At 47.6% G+C, this 7,158-nt stretch overlaps 1 long non-coding RNA gene across 1 annotated transcript; it reads right to left on the reverse strand.

The window, feature by feature from the left end:
* Positions 1-168: 168 nt before the first annotated feature.
* On the reverse strand, positions 169-3,010 carry LOC132343047 (uncharacterized). Its single transcript, XR_009491704.1, has 3 exons — positions 2,396-3,010; positions 1,667-1,828; positions 169-1,292 (listed from the first exon to the last, which is right to left on the reverse strand). It is a non-coding gene; the product is annotated as an uncharacterized lncRNA (long non-coding RNA).
* Positions 3,011-7,158: the final 4,148 nt, after the last annotated feature.

Below are 7,158 nucleotides of genomic sequence, written 5' to 3' on the forward strand. Positions count from 1 at the left end.
ACAAGCTGGAATCAGGATTACCAGGAGAAATATCAATAGCCTCAGATATGCAGATGATACCACCCTTATGGCAAAAAGCAAAGAGGAACTAAAGAGCCTTTTGATGAAAGTGAAAGAGGAGACTGAAAAAACTGGCTTAAAACTGTACATTCATAAAACGAAGCTCATGGCATCGGGTCCTGTCACTTCATGACAAATAGATGGAGAAACAATGGAAACAGTGACAGATTTTATTTTCTTGGGCTCCAAAATCACTGCAGATGGTGACTGCAGCCTTGAAATTAAAAGAAGCTTACTCCTTGGAAGGAAAGCTATGACAAACCCAGACAGCATATTAAAGTGTTACTTTGCCAAAAAATGGTCTGTATAGTCAAAGCTATGGTTTTTCCAGTAGTCATGTATGGGTGTGAGAGTTGGACCATAAAGAAGGCTGAACGCAGACGAATTGATACATTTGAACTGTGTTGTTGGAGAAGACTCTTGAGAATCCTTAGGACTTCAAGGAGATCAAGCCAATCAATCCTAAAGGAAATAAATCCTGAATATTCATTGGAAGGACTGATGCTGAAGCTGAAGCTCCAATACTTTGGCCACCTGATGCAAAGAGCCGACTCATTTAGAAAAGACCCTGATGCTGGGAAAGGTTGAAGGCAGGAGAAGGGGACGACAGAGGACGAGATGATTGGATGGCATCACTGACTCAATGGACATGAGTTTGAGCAAGCTCTGGGAGATGGTGAAGGACAGGGAAGCCTGGCGAGCTGCAGTCCACGAGGTTGCAAAGGGTCAGACACGACTGAGTGTCTCAACAAAATGCAAGTTGCATTCATTCCATCGACCACTTGGGGGAGCCAGATAGCTGAAAAACAAACAGTTCCCAGCAAATTAAGAAGAGGTTGTCTCAGACTGAGAGCTAGAGTGGAGGCTCCTCTAGTTTCAGGCTCCCATTTTCGCATTTTGGGAAACAGAGGCTCAGAGAAACGAAATGATTTGCTCACTGTTGTGCAAGTAACTGGTAATCTAAAGATTGAGAGTCTTTTTACTTACCAGCTCATTAACGAATCAGTTGAAAAAAATCAACTTTAGTCACAAGCCTACTAAGTTCCGAGCATGGCTAAGTCTGTGTAGAGTTGAAAGTCACCTCACCCTCCTCCATTTCTCAGCTGATGAATTCATGTTGTACTTTTCATTTCATTAAGATCTGTGCTTACAGAGGAGTAGGTTACCAGATATTGTTGAATACATCTCATGCCCTGATATCCACAGGTCTTACAGCATACAGACAATCGGCACTGTGAAAAAGAAACATACTGACACACAAGAATAAGGACACGCGCGCGCACACACACACACACACACACACTCTTGGCGAGCTCACCCAGTTTCCAAGCTTTAAGTATGCCCTGTAAGTGGATAAATCTCAACTTTATATTTCCACCTAGATCATCCTCCTGGACTTCAGGCTCATTTATCTAACTTCTTACACAACATTTCCACTTGGGAGCCTGTGAGGCATCTCGTGTTCTTGTTTAAAACTGAGCTCCTAATCTCCTCCTGTCCTGTTCCTCCAACAGACTTAGTTCAGGGCAACCGCATTCTTCCGTTAGCTCAACCAACCTTCCTGTTGCCTTTAAACCTGTTCTCTCATTCTCCACACTGAACTCACCAGCAAGTGTGTTGGCCGTGCCCTTCAGGATAAATCCAGAATCCGACCACCTCTTCCTGCTTCTGCAGCTCCCGTCGTGGCTCGTGCCACCATCATCTCCTCTCTGGCCATCGCCAGGGCTCCTCCCTGATCCCCCGCTTCTGTTCTTCTGTAGCTTACTCTCTGCAGAGTGGCAGAGGGCTGCTGTTACAGATCTCAGTAGTGTCACTCAGTCCCCGGCTCAGGAACCTCCCCTGTGTCCCACCTCACCACCCTTCCGGGGTGTCTCCATATGCCTCTGACTGTGTCTCCTGCTTGTTCCCCACTCAGCCTCTCAGCTTGGCCGCGTGGACCTCTTCACTGTCCACTGACTATTCCAGGAAGCTCCCACTCAGCCTCTGTGTCCGTGACCTGCCACGCTCTGACCCCAGATGCCTACAGAGCTCCCTCACCTCCCTTCCTATCTGTACCCACATCACCCTTCGCCACTCTTTCCACAACTGCAGCACCCCACCCCACTTCCTTTCCTTCTCCCATGACATGTAATCCCCCAGATTCTACCTATTCCACTTATTTTGCTCAGGGTCTGTCTCCCTCCTGGGGAACGGTAGCTCCACGCGGGCAGTGCTTCCTGTTGTTTATTTCCAGCACAGAGCAATGCTTAGCGCATTGTTGGAATGAAAGGCACAGACTTCAGAAGCTAGGCTGTGTGAGGCAAAGGCGCTAGGATAGGAATAAAGTGATTTTTACCTGCTTATCCCTGAGGTTACTGAATCCCTTTTGCTGAGGCCAGTTGCTCTGTCTTTGATCTTACATATGAGGGTGCGAGGGTCCTTTTTGTTGTTATTGTTCTAAAATGTCAATGGAATGAGTTAAGACCCTGCAAATGTTGATGAACTGCACTCAGACCCTGCAGGGCCTCTGGTTGTTATGAGGCAGGAGGCAGTGCTTCCTGGCTGGAAAGTCACTGGCTATGAGACAGTAAGACGTGACGAAGCCAACAGTGACCCTTTGTGCAGGAAGTGTTGAGACGGTGAAAGGCAGGTCAGACAGCGGCAGAAGGGTCCTTGAGGGGTGTGATGGGAAGGACATCTAAAAAGATAGGTCGAGGCCGTGTTTGCAGAGATTTGTCTCCAGGTCAAAATCCAAACTCCTTAGTCTTGAATTCTGTGGGTGAGGCACGACTGATTTTGAGCAAGAGAAGACCCAAATGGTCTAGAAAGATTCGTCTATCCAGGATGGATTAGAGGGAGGTGATTCTGAGTCAGGAGGTCATTAAAGATTTTTAATCTCAGATGGTGATGGCGTGGACTCTCAGAGGAGCAGCAGAATAGACTTGGAAGAACAAGGGAACATCAGGAAAAGACTTGGAACTAAACAGCTGCAACTAAAGGAAAGGGAAAAGAGAAAATTCACTAAGATATGTAGACAAAGAAAGGAAGAAAGGAAGGCCAGAGAGGAAGCTAAATTGTGGAGGAAGTTGAGCATTGCAGGGTCTGTCTTAGTGACTCCAGGGGAACTTCAACCACAAACTTTTCTCTCTCACAGTTCTGGAGGCTGGAAAGTCCAGGGTCAAGCCGACTCGTTGCCATGGCCACCTTCTCTCTGTGTCCTCACACAGAGATCTATGTCGTCTCCTCTTCCACCAATCCCACCAGGGGGCCCCACCCTCACAACCTCATTAACCCTCATCATTCCCAAAGGCCACCTCCAAATTCTCTCCCACTGGGGATGAGAGTTTCAACACATGGGTCTTGGGTGGACACCAACATCAGTCCACAGCATGGATGCTCAGCACTCACTAGGTGAGGAGGGTCAGGGTTGAGGTCCCTTTCTGGGTGTTCAGGAGCAAAGGACAGAAGTTTGAGAGAAGATTCTTGTCCACATAGGGAGATCTGTGATTATTTGAAGGCAAGAAGGAAGAAACCAGGACAGCGAGGAGAAGATCAAATATGCCAGGTAAGGAGCAAGATGGAGAGGCGGTTCTTTCCAAGGAGAGAGGTCTCTAGCTTGCTGAGGCCAGAGGGAATCTTGGCAGGCTGGAGAAAGAGAAAATGTTTGAAGGTAGAGATAAGGAAACCGGAAGGAGCTTACTGCTCATGATGCTTCTGGGGAAGAAGGAAGCACAGTTCTCTGGCAAGGGCGGGATAAGATGCAGAAGAGGGATCAAGGCTTGCTGAGGAGGGTGTGGAACCTGGCACTTGGATCCCACGGACCCATCCATCCGTTGATCTTACCATCTTCTCACTGTTCCTCACTCCTTTCCTGTTCTTGCTTCCTTTAGAGCCTGCTTAAAATCCATGGCCAGTCACCGAAATCATCGTCTTTCCCCTCTTCACTGTCCATGTGGTTTCTGAACCATAACCCTGATATAATATCACTCTTTACCCCACCCAGGTCTTGACCCGTTCTGCACCCACACGAGCTTATGTAATACAGCAATCCTGTGTGCAATAAAAAATGTGCTTACCCTTTCTGCAGACCAGGATGCAGTCTGTGGGTGATGTCCACTCTTCTTGATGTCATGTATCTTAAATAATGTGATGTCAAGTGAGTTGTTATTAATATATGTATATTAGATGATAAGGAGAGAAGAGAACAAAAATAGTTGATACATATACATAGACATATTCATAACAATAAGGAAGATGGATGTGAGAGTTGGACTATAAAGAAAGCTGAGCGCCAAAGAATTGATGCTTTTGAACTGTGATGTTGGAGAAAAATCTTCAGAGTCCCTTGGACTGCAAGGAGATCCAACCAGTCAGTCCTAAAGGAAATCAAACCTGAATATTCATTGGAAGGACTGATGCTGAAGCTGAAACTCCAATACTTTGGCCACCCGTTGCAAAGAAATGACTCATTGGAAAAGACCCTGATGCTGGGAAAGATTGAACCAGGAGGAGACGGGGATAACAGATGATGAGTTGGTTGGATGGCATCACTGACGTGAATTTGAGCGAGCTCCGGGAGTTGGTGATAGACAGGGAAGCCTGGCATGCTGCAGTCCATGGGGTCACAAAGAGTGGGACACGACTGAGCAACTGAATGACTGAACTGAAGGAAGATGCGCTCCATAACAATGATAGTTCTCATAACAATTATAGTCCTCACGTCCTGAGATTGTAGCTGATATCTATAATACCTTCTCCCACTATTCTTATTTCCCCCTGGTGGCTCAGACGGTAAAGAATCTGCCTGCAATGCGGGAGACCTGGGTTTGATCGCTGGGTTGGTAAAATCCCCTGGAGAAGGGAATGGCAACCCACTCCGGTATTCTTGCCTGGGAAGTGGCATGGACAGAGGAATCTGGCAGGCTACAGTCCATGAGGCTGCAAAAGAGTCAGACGCGACTTAGCGACTAAACAACAACAACAATTTATATTAACCATTTCTTCTATCAGTTTTGTATATCTTGTATTTTTCCAGGAATTTACCCATTTCATCTAAATTATTTAAGTTTTGGGTCTGTGGTTGCTCAGATTATTCACTTACAATCCTTTTAATTTTGGTAACATCATTAATGATACCGCTTCTTTTAGTTCTGATTTTTATTCAAGTCTTTTCTCCTTCATGCTTGGTCAGTCTAGTTAAAGATTTGTCAATTTTGTCAGACTTTCAGAGGGCCAGCTTTCAGTTTCATTGATAGTCTCTGTGGTTTTTCTACTCTCTTCTCTTCCTCAGAGTCCCCAGCACAGTTCTCTCAGCAGCATTGACCACTGGAGCCTGAGATGTTGGCAGATAGCCCTTTGCCAGCAGGTAGGATCCGTTGGTTCTTTTTCCTGCTTAACATGAAGCTGGGGGATTAACAGCATTGAAATCACCTATGAGTCTATTAGACCCACAGGCTCTTGGGACCCCATCCCGGTGTCCTGATCCTAAATCACAACCTGTATGTTAACAGCATCCTCAGGGAACCGTTTGCACATTCAGGTTTGAGAAGCACTGTGTCTGATACCTTCATCTTGCAGGTGAGAAAATAAAGGGCTTGAGAGGCAACGTACCCCCCAGAAGGGGTTCTCGTAGGAACACTAAGAGATGACGGGGAGGGTGGGGAGGGTGAGGAAAGGGAATACAGGAGGGCAGGAGATGAGAAAACATGAACCAAGAGCTGGGATGTGGGGAACTGTCAGCGGGCAGGAGGGCCTCGTTCATCTAAGGCCAACTGGGGGACGTCTTAGCCATGAGGGTACAAGGCATCTCTGTGTTCTCGGTGTCAGGCTTGAACGTGCCTATCAGAAAGCACACCCAGGTTTCCGTAGACCCCCAGTTCTTCTGATGGTGAAAGTCACTGTTAGAAAAAAAAAAACAAACAGAAAATGGAAACATCTGTTACGGGCTCTCGAGATGCCCAGGTGTCAGAGTCCTGGGCCCAGCTGTCCCCCCGCAGGCCTGCTCCCTGGACCTCCCGCAGGCCACCGGCCGCCGCCCTGGGCCCTTCAGACCTGCTGCCATAAATCTGCAGTGACCCTCCCCTGCCTGCACGCCCAGCTCCTCTCCAGGGCCATCAGAGGTTATTTATGGCAGCCCACAGCATTCTCTGTAAGGTTTCAGCCCCAGATGCAGGAGACGCATGTTCTATTTCTGTTTGACATCCCATGTCAGGAGTGAGCCCTGGACGAGGTGAAAGTAATTCCGCATTATATACAGAGGGTGAAGTTATGTGGTGATGTATCAACACCGAGCCCTGGAAGTCCTTGGAAATCAGGAGAGTATAATTTTAGAATGAACGTAATGAAAACGTTAAAAGAAGATCCATTTTTCTCCTCTACCTCTAAGCTGGGCTAACAGATAACTGGGAGAATTTTCCAAGGGTGGATGAATGCCTCCTGCTGGAGTTGTTCCCAGGAGAAGGCCATTGAGCTGGGAGATGGGGCCTCCCTTGCACCAGCCCTGACCTCTCTGGGGTTCAAGACCAGAACTTCTTGCTGTCTCTCAGACGTCTTCCCAAAATGCCCTGCTGACAGCAACTCAAACCCAACCCATCTGAAACAAAACTCCTGACTTTGCTTCCAAGTGCCTCCTCCTTTTCTAGTCCACAGCTAGGTTATAGGACCATTTAGTTCCCTCTTACCCAAACTCCAAGAAGTTTCCTCTTTGACTTGTCCTGGTCCCCAGCTCCTCCTGTCTGGGAGTTGGCTTGTTGTTCAGTTGCTAACTCCTGTCTGACTCTTTGTGAGCCCCTGGACTGCAGCATACTAGACTTCCCTGTCCTCCACCATCTCCTAGAGTTTGTTCTAACTCATGTCCATTGAGTCAGTGATGCCATCCAACCACCTCATCCTCTGCCCTTAGGGGTGCAAATCTAACACCCCCTCTCTAGTGGAGTCCTCATGCCTTCCCAGGCAGACCCCCCAGGCAGTGCCTAAGTGCTCCCCTAGACGCACACTCTGTCCCGCCGTGGGTGGACACATGTTCCTCTTTGGGTTGAGAGTTACAGCTTCTCATATTTAGACAGAGGCACCATGTAGGAAGGTGGAAGTTTCCTGACACACTCCACACACGCAGTCCTC

Source organism: Bos taurus, chromosome 19, assembly GCF_002263795.3.
Source record: "Bos taurus isolate L1 Dominette 01449 registration number 42190680 breed Hereford chromosome 19, ARS-UCD2.0, whole genome shotgun sequence".
NCBI lineage: Eukaryota > Metazoa > Chordata > Mammalia > Artiodactyla > Bovidae > Bos > Bos taurus.